Source organism: Podarcis liolepis (genome assembly GCF_965112155.1).
Source record: "Podarcis liolepis genome assembly, chromosome: 15".
NCBI classification, from domain to species: domain Eukaryota; kingdom Metazoa; phylum Chordata; class Lepidosauria; order Squamata; family Lacertidae; genus Podarcis; species Podarcis liolepis.
In genome coordinates this window covers 15,293,407-15,308,141 of record NC_139566.1, presented here as the reverse complement: position 1 = coordinate 15,308,141, position 14,735 = coordinate 15,293,407, and the positions used below count along the sequence as shown (strand labels likewise).

Genomic DNA, 14,735 nt, shown 5'->3' with positions numbered 1-14,735 from the left:
CTTCCGCGTTCCCGCTCTCAACCAGCCTTCTCTCCAGAGGCGAAAGTGAGAGAGGCGCCTGGGCAGATCTAAAATGACAGCCGCTTTGCCCGCGAGTCGGTGGGGCAGGTTGAGTCTCCCGTAGGCAACTGAGCGCTGGATTTGGCTCTGGGGAAGGTAAAAAGAAATACGACTCGCCTTTGCTCACAAAAGCCAACCAGACCCACCTGAGCCTCCCACCAGTAAGCATCGCAGACCTGTGAAGCCCCTCCTGCAATAGGGCATAGCTGTCAACTTTTCCCTTTTCTTGCGAGGAGTCCTATTCGGAATAAGGGAATTTCCCTTTAAAAAAGGGAAACGTTGACAGCTATGCAGTAGGGGTGTCATAGCGGGCAACACTGCAGGGTTGTTGCAAGCTACTGTACTGTTTCAGTCTCAGCCCTTCCTGCATTGGGGCCAATTACTACTGGAGTGCATTTTGAAGGGCCCTTGCAAACTACTCTCTCGGCTTCAGGCAAGCCTCCATTCCGCAGTACTCAGAAGACAGTGCACTGCAGGGCTGTCGCAAGGCACTCCCAACTACAGTCTCCAACCTGCAATCATGGAAATAATGAGATGCACGTGCGTTTGTATTAGCTGGGCTACTTTATGAATATGTTGAAAAACTTCTTTTTTTTTAAGGAAAGAGGTAGAGCAGAAGCACCCCTCTTTGCTGCGATCTGTTTTGGGGTGTGTGGACGCACTAAGAGTTGTATCCAGCATTAGCCCTACTTGGAGTAGATGCTCTGATCATAATGAACGTGATCCCACTTCGGCCAATTTGTTACATTGGATCTACTCTGAACAGAGATTAGTTGGCAGCAACTCTAAACGCCCAGTCACAATTATGTGGATATATTAGACCAGGCTTCCTCAAACTGGGCCCTCCAGATATTTTTGGCCTAAAACTCCCATGATCCCTAGCTAGCAGGACCAGTGGTCAGGGATGATGGGAATTGTAGTCTCAAAACATCCGGAGGGCCGAGTTTGAGGAAGACGGTATTAGGCTTTCCCATGGATTACTATGAGCTGCTGCTTCTCCCCTCTTTGGACCTGGGATACATTTAAACTGCTCAATCCCTTTCTAACAGGAGATGCTGCATGCCGTCTGCATGCAGTGCTGATGCTTTGTCACCGAGTTACAGTCCCTCCCATGAAAGGGAAGAAGCTGCAAATTATTTGTCCGTCTAGGCCAGTGGCATCTGCTTTGACTGGCAGCCGCTCTCCAGGGTTTCCACCAGAGAAGGATCTTTCTTTCCCATCACCTGCTACTTTGATTCTTATAGCTGAAGCTGCCAATTATTACTCTGCTCCTAAGTGCCTTTTCATGTTTACATAACACAGATTAAGATTGCTGCCTTATTAAGAGAACCTTAATATGCACTGCTCCGCTTTGCAAATTTAAAAAGACATCTGTGAACCAGGAAGGGCCATTTCTCAGTGGTTTGACCACAATTTTTGCATTCAGGAGATCCCAGAGGCTCAATCCCCAGCATCTCCAGGTAGGGCTGGCAGAGAGCCCTGCCTGGAGAGCTGCTGCCAGTCAATATAGTTAGATGGACCAGTGGGTCTGATTCTGTATAAGGCAGCTTCCTATGTTTCAGAATAGATTCTCTCTATATAATCTCCAAGGTGATTGTCATGGCCTCTGGCTAGCACAATAAATTTGTTGAAGGAGTGGACCTCCAAGGTGGCACATGGTTCATGAGACGGGGTTGGGGAGAGTAGATGGAGTAAGACTGAAATCATCCTTCCGCTCCTTCTGTCAGGTGTGTAGTCATCCTGTGTTCTTTGAAGATTGCTCATCAACAGGCAGGCAGAGGCATTATATGTGCTAAAGGTGTGGTTACACCTAATTCAATAAGAGGCAAGCCGCGTGAGCAACAGAGAGGTGCTGTGAAGTCAGCTGCCTGCAATTTGTCATAGCTCTAACACACCCTGCATGTCTGCCTGCAGCTTCCGAAGGGTCTTCTGCATTTGGATGTTTTGTATAAGATTTTTTTTTTGTGGTACTTGGTTCTTTCACTTACATGCACATTTATTGAATTAAATTAGAATGTGGAATCATGATTTATAATTTGGTACAGTATTTGGTTTTGAATGCGGAAATTGTATTGTGTTTCTTACACAGTGGGACCTCGGTTTTCGAATGTTTCTATTGATGAATGTTTCGGTTTACGAAAGCTGTAAACCTGGAAGTAAATGCTTCGGTTTTTGAACACACCTCGGAAGTCGAACATGCCACGCAGCTTCTGCTGAGTGCAAGATCCTGAGGCCTAGCTGTTGGCACCCGTGCACCACAGAGGTGATATTTGGGCTTATTTGGTGACTGTATGCAATCAATCTGTGCTCATCTCAGGAGCTCTCTTGCAACCAGTTTGTTTTTGTGACTGTGGAACCCAGTGCATAAATCTGTATTCATCTCATCTCAGGAGCCCTCTGCCAATCACCCCGTGCTGTGAGAAATGGATAAAAGCTGTAAAGCCAAGAAAATCCTTAACAGAATAACAATAGAGGTGAAGAAGGAAATTATTTCCAAACATGAAAGTGGTGTCCGTGTAAGTGATCTGGCAAAGCAGTTTGGTATTGCCAAATCTACAGTTTCTAGCATCTTAAAAAATAAAGAAGCCATTAAAGGAGCCAATGTTGCAAGAGGTGTTAAAACACTTACAAGACAAAGAACACAGACAATTGAAGAAGTGGAAAAATTGCTTTTCATATGGATAAATGAAAAACAGTTGGCGGGTGACCGCATTTCTGAGAGCATGATTTGTAAAAAAGCTTTAGATTTGCATGCTGACCTCATCAAAAGCACCCCTGGAACAAGTGCTGAGAGTGATATTTTCAAGGCAAGCAGAGGGTGGTTTGATAATTTTAAGAGGAGAAGTGGCATCCACAGTGTGGTGAGGCTTGGTGAAGCTGCCAGTGCCATCAAAGAAGAAGCCAACCGATTTGTTTTGGCATTTAAAGATTATGTAGAGGCAGATGGTTTCCTTCCCCAACAAGTTTTCAACTGTGATGAGACAGGCCTCTTTTGGAAGAAAATGCCAAAGAATACCTACATAACAAAGGAGGAGAAATCATTGCCAGGACACAAGCCCATGAAAGACAGGCTAACCCTTTTATTATGTGGGAATGCAAGTGGAGATTTTAAGGTGACGCCTTTGCTAGTCTACCATTCTGAGAACCCCTGGGTATTTAAGAAAAACAATGTCATAAAAAGCAAATTGCCTGTGATGTGGAGGGCAAACAGCAAAGCTTGGGTAACCAGGCAGTTTTTTATTGAGTGGGTTCATGAAGTGTTTGGGCCAAGTGTAAAAGAATACCTCCAGTACAAAAATCTCCCAATGAAGTGCCTGCTTGTTATGGATAGTGCTCCAGCTCACCCTCCAGGGTTGGAGGAAGAGTTGGTGGAAGAGTTCAGTTTTATCAATGTAATGTTTTTGCCCCCCAACACAACTTCTCTCATCCAGCCCATGGACCAGCAGGTCATACCTAATTTTAAGAAGCTTTACACCAGAGCACTGTTCCAAAGGTGCTTTGAGGTTACCTCAGACACAGAGCTAACCCTCAGAGAGTTCTGGAAGAATAATTTCAATATCCTACATTGCTTACATCTTATAGACAAAGCATGGAGGGATGTGTCTCAGAGAACAATGAAGTCAGCATGGAAGACATTGTGGCCAGAAGCTGTCCCTGAATGTGTATTTGAGGATGTTGAAGAGGATGCTCCTATTGTTGAGGAGATTGTGTCTCTGGGAAAGTCCATGGGCTTGGAAGTGAGTAGTGATGATGTTGAGGAGTTAGTGGAGGACCACAAGACGGAACTCACCACAGAAGAACTTCAAAACATTCTGAAGGAGCAGCAACGGGCGACAACTGAGAAATTGTCTTCGGAGGAGGAGGAGGAGAGAAGAGACAGTGTTCCTACTGCACTGATCAAAGAAATGTGTGCAAAATGGGTTGAAGTGCAAAGTTTTGTTGAAAAATATCACCCTGATAAAGCTGCTGTAAGTCGTGCCACTAACACTTTCAATGATAATGCTATGTCTCACTTTAGACAAATTTTAAAACACCGGAAAAATCCTTTTTGTTCAGATTTGTAAACTGCTAAGGGGGTGTATGTTGAAATATGAAGTGGTACATAAATTAAGTAACTCCTCCTTCTGAAACTTGAAAGCCTCATTATCACCTCACTTGCCAAAACAAGGAGCATCTACCAGTCACCCTGGTGCTCCAGCAGATGACACCATTGCTCCAGCTCTGAAAGAAGCCCCAGAGCTGGGTTCCCCGTGGTCCACCTCTATTATGCACCACCAGTGGGGGGCAGGGTGCTGACCTTCTGTTTCACTGCCTGCTTCAGTGACTGGTGAGTGCTGAGTAGGGATCAAACATGGGGGGGGGGGACCCAAGCTAGAGCTGTGTTTAGTAAAAGGGGAAAAAGACTGACGGGGGGATTATTGCAATGGTTTCATTTTTATTTATAATTGTAACCTGTCCTGGGACATTATGGCAAAGGGCATGTAAAAAATTAAATAAATAAAAGAGAGGCAAGGTTTTTGACGCAGCATGGCATTTGGTTAGGTTCATATGTCACCAGGGAGTAGGGATGAATTGTAGAAACAAGAGTCCACGAAAAGCCCAAGCCCTTGAAACTGATTGCAAAGTCAGATTGCAAACTTTAATCCAAGCCCTTCTTCAAGGCTGCCTTTAACAGCCTCACATCATAGTGTTTCCCCACAATAGCCAACCAGGTGACTCTGAGGCAATTAGGCAATAACCCACTCTCCCCCTTCATGACCCCTAGCAACCAGTACTTTAGGTTTACTGCCTCTGGACCCAGAAGCTTTATTTTGCAGCTAAATTTTAGCTACTCCTTACCTCCTGCTGCAAAGCCACGCAGCCCAGCACAGAAGGCTGATTTCCAAGACCGTAAGGTCAAGCCATCTTCTCACCAGCTGCTTTGCAGTCTAATCTGCTATTGCCAGGAATTTTGCCGCCACTATATGAACTCCAGGAATTTGTCAGCTTGTAAATTTATCCGCTGTGTAGACAGGCGGATGGATGGATGGAGATCCTTGCAGATTAGCCAGGCAAAATGGTAAAAGGGTGGAGGGGGCCAAAATGGGGAGTTTACAGGGGAGGAAAAATCTTAGTTCCCAATCCATCTAGACATCACTGCACGGAAAGACCTTCAGAGCCATTGGAATTAGGGTAGCCATGTACCCTATTTTAGAGGGCAGTCCCTCAATTTAATGTTTGTAGGGCTGTCTGATCGAAGTCTGGTTAAAAAGAAAGAACCATCAGAAGTGCGGGGGGGGGGGGTGCATGAAGTTGCCCATCAGAGCAGGCACACAGATTGCTCCCCCCCCCAATCTCAACTTGTTCCCCACTATGCTGAAACATGGGCATAGCTAGGATTTTGTTGGGGGGCAGGCTTTTGTTAGGGGGGGCAGAACCTCAAGTACTTTTATTGGTTTAGGGGAGGCAGCTGCCCCCCTTGGCTACGCCCATGTGGTGAAACACTTGGGGTTTCTATTATTACTCCTGCATTTTCACAGATAAGTAACAAGAACAAAACAACATTAAATGGTAAAACATTCCAAGTCTTCTGTCATTACAGGTGTACAAATTGAGAGAGGAGAGGTTCAATTTTTATACAGTGGTGCCTCGCAAGACGAAATTAATTGGTTCCGCAAGTTTTTTCTTCTTGCGAGTTTTTCGTCTTGCGAAGCACGGTTTCCCATAGGAATGCATTGAAAATCAATTAATGCGTTCCTAGGGAAACCGCTTGCCAGGCTGGCGGTGCGGAGAAGGGATTTTCTCCCCACCGCAAGCCTTCAGGACAGGTACGGGAACAGAGGGGAAGGCGCGCAGCGCTTTCCCTCTGTTCCCGGGGCTTGCGTGGGAGGAGGGTTTTTCCTCCGCACCGCCAACATTCAGAACAGCATTCTGAATGTTGGCGGTGGGAAGGAAAACCCTCCTCCCACCCCAAGTCTTCAGGAAAGCCATCCGAAGCTGGGCGGCGGGAGGAGGCGTTCCCCCCCCCCCGCCCGGCATCGGAGCTTCGTTCCGATGCCGGGCGGGGGGAGGAGGCGTCCCCCCCCCCGCCCGGCATCGGAGGTTCGTTCCGATGCCGGGCAGGGGGAGGAGGTCCGAGGACAGTGGGGAAGACACGCTGCGCTTCCCCGCTGTCCCAGAGATTTCCCTATGGGCTGTCGTCTTGCGAAGCAAGCCCATAGGGAAATTCGTTTTGCGAAGCGCCTCCAAAATGGAAAACCCTTTCGTCTAGCGGGTTTTCCGTCTTGCGAGGCGTTCATCTTGCGGGGTACCACTGTATAAAAAACTAATTGTCATACTTTAGTCCTTAACCTCCGCCCTCCAAAAAACAACCACCACCTACCATTTTTGTATTGGGCTGGAATGTAGTGATCCTCCTTTTTAATGTTCTCATACAAAATAAAATCCCACCAATCTAAAACTCTGGGTCCACTGAGCCCCTGCATAATTTCAACTGATGCATTAATCTTAATCTTTCTGGCAGGGTAATTAAATACTGTATACATATATGTACTGCAGCAATAATCTATTGGTAATGTTTGCATCTTTCCAACCCTGAGGGATCACCTGTCTGGCTGCTGCTAACAAAATGTAATGAGTTCCCTTGAAGGTAAATTAGACTTGCCCCCTGAGAACACAGGTAGCAAACACAGAATAGTATCATCTACCACTTCATTGGCCTATGATGGCACTAATTTCTTTGAATACTAGCTTCTAAAAAAAACCTCTCAGAGCTTCAATCCCTCTTCCCAGGGAATTCTGGGAACTGTAGCTCTGTGATGGGAATAGGGTCTCCTAGCAAACCCAAATCCACGAAATTAAAAGACGCCTTCTCCTTGGGAGAAAGGCGATGGCAAACTTAGACGGCGTCTTAAAAAGTAGAGACATCACCTTGCCAACAAAGGTCCGTATTGTTAAAGCTATGGTTTTCCCAGTAGTGATGTATGGAAGTGAGAGCTGGACCGTAAAGAAGGCTGATCGCCGAAGAATTCATGCTTTTGAATTATGGTGCTGGAGGAGACTCTTGAGAGTCCCATGGACTGCAAGAAGATCAAACCTATCCATTCTGAAGGAAATCAGCCCCGAGTGCTCACTGAAAGGACAGATCGTGAAGCTGAGGCTCCAATACTTTGGCCACCTCATGAGAAGAGAAGACTCCCTGGAAAAGACCCTGATGTTGGGAAAGATTGAGGGCACAAGGAGAAGGGGACAACGGAGGACGAGATGGTTGGACAGTGTTCTCGAAGCTACAAACATGAGTCTGACCAAACTGCGGGAGGCATGGAAGACAGGCGTGCCTGGCGTGCTCTGCTCCATGGGGTCATGAAGAGTCGGACACGACTAAACGACTAAACAACAACAAGCAAATCCAAGCACCTGTTGTTGTTTTTTAAAAAACTACAGTTCCCAGGATTCTTTGGGGGAAGCCTGCTTAAAGTGGTCTAATACTGCTTTATAGTGCCAATGGGGCCTAAGTAAGTTCCAGGCTCATTCTCCCACAAAACGTAGGCTCCCAAAAGTACCCAATTTACATTTGGAAATTACCCTTATGCAACCCTTCCACTTCTGCCACACCAATAGTTCAAAATATGTTAATGAATTCCTGCATTGTAGAAGGCTGGGCCAGAAAACCCTTGGGTGTGCCTTCCAACTCTACAATGCTATGATTTTATGAATGGGTTGCTTGTTCAGCAATTGCTGGATTCCAGATAGAATTTTTTTGGGGGTGGGGGCGACAACACCACTAGGCTGCATGATTTGACATTACTAGGCCGCTTGGAAAATCAGTTAGGCCTCTTGATGTGTGTGTCACATGTGCCAATCAGGGAATTTGTCCTTCCACCAGGTGAGTGGGAATGAGGCTCTAAAATTAATTAATAAAGAAAAGCCAGATGGCAGCAATTAGCAGAGCCCAGCCAGCAATCCCGCTGTTTATCTTACATCAGTGGAAAGAACAGGGCACAGGAGAGGCGGATGTAATGACTGGGATCCCATCTGCAGCTCCCTGTTGGGTGTTGCCTATTGCGAAGGTAACACACGCACGCACACACGTGTGGAAATCTCCAGGGTTTTCCCCTCCCCCACTTTCCCTTTCCCTCCCCCCCTCCAATTCTTTGCACGGCTTTTCCTTCCCAGGAGAGAAGGCAAAAGGAAACCCTGCAGTGCCCACCCACGGCGGCAGGGGGGCGCCCGCGTGCCAGGCGCTGCGCCTCCTCGCCGCCGCTCCACATGCCCAAATAAGGGCAAATCAGGTTGTGAGAATCAGGGAGGCGCTTGAGGGTTTGGCTCGCGCGACGCCTTATTTGGAAGCGAGAGAAGCGAAGAAGAAGGAGGGCGGGGGAGCAACGAGCGGCCCGGGCAGGGCGCGCGGAGAGGCAGGCAGCACCAACAGCAGCTGCAACGTGCACGCGCCTGGGTGTTGCAGAGAGGAAAAGGAGGGGGAGGAGGGAAGGACGCGCGCCCGGCTCGCCGCTACACAAGTCCCCCTTTGTCCCTTTCTGGTGCATCTATGCAAAGGCTTAGAATTGCGTGCATCAAAAGATGCTGAAGCCTTCCTTCCTTCCTTCTTTCCTTCCTAGAGATGGAGGGTGGGGGTGAAGGAGATTTGCTGCAATGCGGAGGGGTACTTCTCATTTCTCTCTCTCCCCCCTCCAAGCCTTCCTTGATCTCTGCTTCAAGTGCCTCCCCCCACCCTCGCAAACAGCAAAAAAAGGGGCTGCTGCAGTGGCTATCTGATCCACGCTCTACATCCAATGCACATCTAAAGTGCATACCTATCTCCCCCCCCTCCAAGAATCCTGCGAAAGTTAAAGGATGCTGGGAATTGTAGTTGTTTGAGGCAGAAAAAATTCCCCGGGATTCTTTGTGTGTGTTGTATTTTTTGCATGTGTTTTATATGTATGGTGTGCACCTACCCTGTGCCTCATCCTGGGGGTTCCACTTAAAACACAGTTTTGGCACAAACAAAGGGGTGTCAATAGCTGCAGGTGGGGGAGGCCTTGTAGCCCTTTCTCCCTCAATGAAGAACCTCTCTCTTTTTAATTAATTTTTGCAAAGGATAAGGAAACAGTTGTTGCGGCCTTCTCTCTGGCAGTGCAAACTGAGGCATGCCTACTCTGAAGTAAGGAAGGCCTATTTGAGTTTAGTGAGCTTTAACCCCAGGCAAGTTGAGTCCAAGGTGCAACACAGAATGAATCAACCGCCTCTCTCTTTGAGAATCTTTTTTAAAGGCCTTTTTGGAAATGGGAAAGAGCGGTGAAGATGCTGCAACATGATCTAGGTGTGTGTGTCTGTGTTCAAATGTGTCTACTCAGAAGTAAAGCCAATTGACAGCCAATGGGGCTTCCAAAGTATGTGAGTCCTCAAAAGGCTCAGTCCCAGCAAAAGCAATGGGTGCCTCCCAGCATCTTTGCCTGGCCCTCAGGACTCTCCCCAACCCTTTCTCCAGGCCTCACCCCTTATCAGTCCTTCCCCTTGCCCACATTTGAGTGTTTCCTGACCCCTGGAATGTGTTTGTGAAGAGTGGCAATGCCTCTTGGTGGCCTGGATGGAGAGGTGTGAAACCTGTGGCTGGAATGTAGTGCTCTGCTTTCCTTTGGACCACATCAATGATGCTAAGAGGAGGGTATTGCTGTCTGGGCAGTACAGGACCTCCATACACACGACTCAGGCTTGTGCCCCAGGGAGGTCAGTTCACTTGTTGTTTAGTTGTTTAGTCGTGTCCGACTCTTCGTGACCCCATGGACCAGAGAACGCCAGGCACTCCTGTTTTCCACTGCCTCCCGTAGCTTGGTCAAACTCATGCTGGTAGCTTCGAGAACACTGTCCAACCATCTCGTCCTCCGTCGTCCCCTTCTCCTTGTGCCCTCCATCTTTCCCAACTTCAGGGTCTTTTCCAGGGAGTCTTCTCTTCTCATGAGGTGGCCAAAGTATTGGAGCCTCAGCTTCAGGATCTGTCCTTCCAGTGAGCACTCAGGGCTGATTTCCTTCAGAATGGATAGGTTTGATCTTCTTGCAGTCCATGGGACTCTCAAGAGTCTCCTCCAGCACCAGAATTCAAAAGCATCAATTCTTCTGCGATCAGCCTTCTCTCACTTCCATACATCACTACTGGGAAAACCATAGCTTTAATTAAAGACAACAGTTCACTTAGGTGCTGCTATTCACGCATCGGCTTGGCTTCACCCCTGGAAGTGCAGACAGACGGATGCCAACAACAGTATGGGAGTCCATTGTGCAACCACTTTTGCTTCTGGCCCTGGGAAGGTTGTATGCAATGGAGAGTGGCCCTTAAAGTGAAAAAGATTCTCTGCCCCTACTAATATGCAGTTTCCTGGGACTAAGACCCATTAAGTGCTATGAATTAATCAGCAGGCTGTTCCTTTGGGCCTCTCTCTTGGAAAAAGAGAAGGATCAGGGAAACTATTGCTCTTTGCAAGTCGTTGGACTCCCAACTTCCATTAGTCCCAACCAGCATGCTCAGTTGGTAAGGGATGATGGGACGTGTAGTCCAGCTACATCATTGGAGCCTGTCCCCACCACAGGTTCAAAACATCCCCTTCCAACCAGCCCCAAAATACCGGCTCTCAGAGTAAGAAACAGCGATTAAACTGCAAAATAATAAACGAATGATGCATTAAAACCGCCACCATCTGTGCACTGTAGTAGGATTTCCAATCAATCAGAAAATAAAATGGGCCATTAGGTTTTATAAGCAGAAATCAAAATATTTGCAGATCAAATGACTATGAAAACAGGAACAGGAAGCAGTAAGATGAGCAGCAACTTTACTCAGTCAGCAATTCCATTGAGAGGGTCTAGTTACCATAGGGCAGACCCACACCATAGGAATGCTATAGGAAAATAAGGTATAAAGCACATCCAATGCACATTTAAGCACATCGCTTCAACCGGAGAATCCTGGGGGCCTGCCTCACAGAGCTACAGGTCCCAGCAACTGTAAGGAATTACAGTTCCTACCATTCTTTGGTGGAAGTCATGTGCTTTCAATGTGTATTGGATGTGCTTTCAATGTATGGGGTGGATCTGCTCGAAATCTACCATTTTAATGTAATTTCTTTTTCCAGGGACAACTTTTCTAAGCTTTGTGCAAGTGAGCCCTTTGTTCATGGGGCTGTAAAGAAGAAAATTTCCTGTACGTTGTAGGGCAGGACTGGGGAACCTCTTTGCGCCCCACCCCCCAGGCCTCATTAGGTCTTCCGTGCTATTTCCAGCCTCGCTGGGGGAAAGCATTATCCCTAACCACTGGCCATGCTGGCTGTGGGGGAAGCTGGAGTCCCAGCAACACCTGCAGAGCATTTTATTGGCTACTGAAGTCCTCACGGAAATTCAACAATGTTTTAGTTTGAATTTCTCCTAACATACACATATTAGTATGCAATTTTGCTTAATTTTTACAAAGGAGATTTCCCTTTATGCAATGCATTTTTGTGCACTGTTTTCACTAGTTCACGCACACTTTACCCCCATATTGTTTTGGAGAGTGTGCATCAGGCAGGTTTATCTAACAGTGCGAATGGAGTGGCATCTCTCTCCCCCCCACCCCACCTTCCTAGCACTGATGCTGTTGTGCCCTTCAAACTACCTCCTCTTTAAGCCGAGCTATTTTCCTGCTGGCAGATGTGGATCTTTTTTCTCCAGGCTTTTTATGTTTTCCTAAAATGGGCATATAATTTATGAGTGCCTACTCTGTCTCACTCGCTCGGCAATCGTCGGGGACCAAAGAATTTCCCTCGCCTTCTATTTCCAGAGCAAAAAATCTCTTCAGAATTTCCAGTTCGGTTTTCTCCTCTCTTTTCCCTCCTTATTCTTTTTAACCAAACCATGGGAAATTAAAACTGGAGGTGCTGAGGAGGGATGGGGGGTGGTTGGAAATCAAAGCACAGAACAAATGTGTTCCTTTTAGCTTCCCTCAGCCTTTCATTCCCCCACACCCCCTGCCCCAGCGTGTGGCTAGGATCTCTGCTGCGGTGGGAGGCTGGTTGAGTTATGCACATTCTAGTGCTGCCAAGTAATTTGAACGTGGGTGTCTTCATCCCAGGCACCTCGCAGCCAGTCCCTTAGCTCAGTGGTAGAGCATCTGTTGAAGTTCCTGGGTTCAAACCCCTGTATCTCCTGTTAGGGTTGGTAGAGACCCTTCTAGGAAATTGTGGGGCCTTCTGTCTGCACAGCAGATGCTCTGCGGTGACCCACGGCTCTTCCAAATCAAACAGGAACACAGGAAGCAGACTTGAACTGAGTCAGACCCATGGGTCCATCTAGCTCAGCATTGTCTACACTGACTGGCAGCAGCTCTCCAAAATTTCATAGGAGGGTCTCTACCACCTGGATTTTAATGCTCCTGTACTCCTCGTTTTGTTTTGTTTTGTTTTTATTTTGCTTTAATTTTCTTACTCTTTAAATGGATGTTTTGTGTGTGTTTTTTGCTTTTGTTAAATTTCCTCAGGGGCCCCTGTTAGGACCAAATGGTAGCATGAAAACGTTTTCATCAATAAATGCCCTTGCTCCATCTTACTCTAGCCACATGTTGCTTGAAGGATGAGGCCAGGAATTAGGTGTGCACAATCTGTAGACATTTGCCTCAAAAAGAATCCTTGACTGTTCAAGAAGCCTTGAATTCTATTAAACCCCCAAACATCCTTTCAAACGCACATTATTTTTATTCGACCACTTGGACTCCGTCTCCTATCCACCCCTGTGGGAGACCTACAAGCCTGCCCTAGTGTGGCTGGAAAAAAAAGCCCTTAACTTCCATTTTTAAAACTTCAAACAGTTTGAAGAGAAACTGCAACCATTAAACTGCAAGAGGTTCATTGCTATCATATGGGTTGAATGGGGAGGAGACAAAGCAGTTTTAAAACCCCACATGTCTTGATTGGCTTGCCAATGTTGGACTCTGTTAACATAAAAGCATAGAATTGTAGAGTTGGATGAGGCCCTGAGCATCAACTAGTCCAGTGTTTCCCAAACTTGGGGCTCCAGCTGCTTTTGGACCACAATTCCCATCATCCCTGACCACTGGTCTTGCTGTCTAGGGATAATGGGAAATGTAGTCCAAAAACAGCTGGAAAGCCAAGTTTGGGCAACACTGGCTAGTGTCCCGTACCCCCGCTGCAATGCAGGAATCGCAACTAGAGCACCCATGACAGTTGGCCATCCAGCAGCAACTGTTTTGTGAATTACCACTGTATATTACTTTTTATTCTTATTTCTTCCCTCCCCTTTCTCCTGAAGGAGTTCAAGGTAGCACACATTAGAAAACAGACACAACCAAAAACAAAATACCGTATTTTTTGCTCTATAAGACTCACTTTTTCCCTCCTAAAAAGTAAGGGGAAATGTGTGTGCGTCTTATGGAGCGAATGCAGGCTGTGCAGCTATCCCAGAAGCCAGAACAGCAAGAGGGATTGCTGCTTTCACTGTGCAGCGATCCCTCTTGCTGTTCTGGCTTCTGAGATTCAGAATATTTTTTCTCTTGTTTTCCTCCTCCAAAAACTAGGTGTGTCTTGTGGTCTGGTGCGTCTTATAGAGCGAAAAATACGGTAAGTTAAAACTAAAACAGTCAAACTGCTACTCCAGCAGAAAAGGAATAGCAGGCTTATGACAACAATTGTCCTCCAAAGGCCAAGATAAACAAATGTGTCTTAAACGCATGCCAAAATACTGACAGTGCGAAGGACAAGCATAAGCGATAGTATGGGTGAGCCACTTTAGGCTTGGCAAATATGGCCCTCCAGGCAAGACTTAACGTGCAGCCATTTGTGGGACTAGTAGTGGCATCTTCAAGGGTAGCCCCATGTAGAATGCACTGCAGTAGTCCAGTCATGAAAGGCTTGCTGAAACGCAGCTGTCCTGGTCCAGGAATGGGGATAGCAGGCAAACCAGCCAGAGCTGGAAATAAACACTTGCTGCTGAAACCACCAGTGACAGCAATGGATCCATGATCATTCCCAAGCTATTGTCTTCCTCGTTTCCCAGATATAGGAATTGCCTGTCATTAGCGCTATTGCTGGCATTCAGTTGCAGTTTACTGGCCTTCAGAAAGTGGCAGTGGCGTAGCGTGGGGGGTGCAGGGGGGGCCGCACCGGGCGCAACATCTGGGGGTTAGGGTTAGAGGGCGCAAATCCACGGGTTAGGGGGCGCAAATCCACGGGTTAGGGGGCGCAAATTACTTGCCTTGCCCCGGGTGCTGACAACCCACGCTACGCCACTGGAAAGTGGTCCAGCACTTGTACAGCCTCCCCTGATTTAGATGGAGAGATAGAGCTCCCAGGTTCCTGGAAGACTGCTCCCAACAGTAGCATAGGAGGCAAAATAGACGGACCCCCTGAGGGATCCCAATGCCCCCCAAACCATGCGGCCAAGATGCAGTTATTCCAGCTGTACTTTCTGGTAGGAGCAGAGCCACTGTAGAGCAGGGCCTCCAAGTCGCAACCCCAAATCGTTTCAGAAAGAAAGTGCAGCCAGTGGGGTTGAAAGACATGGAGAGATTGAGGAGAGCCAACAAGGATCTTGCTCTCTCCAGTCTCTCTCACAATAAAGGTCATCAGGCAGGGTGACCAAGGGTTTTCCATTGCCATAAAAAGGCCTGAAGCTGGATTGAAACAGGGCTAGATAATCTGCTTCACCTAGGCATG

At 47.3% G+C, this 14,735-nt stretch overlaps 1 long non-coding RNA gene across 1 annotated transcript; it reads left to right on the top strand.

Moving 5' to 3' along the window:
- The first annotated feature begins 16 nt into the window (after positions 1-16).
- LOC310694686 lies at positions 17-4,585 on the top strand. The gene is made up of 2 exons (XR_014519783.1): positions 17-156; positions 2,150-4,585. It is a non-coding gene; the product is annotated as an uncharacterized lncRNA (long non-coding RNA).
- Positions 4,586-14,735: the final 10,150 nt, after the last annotated feature.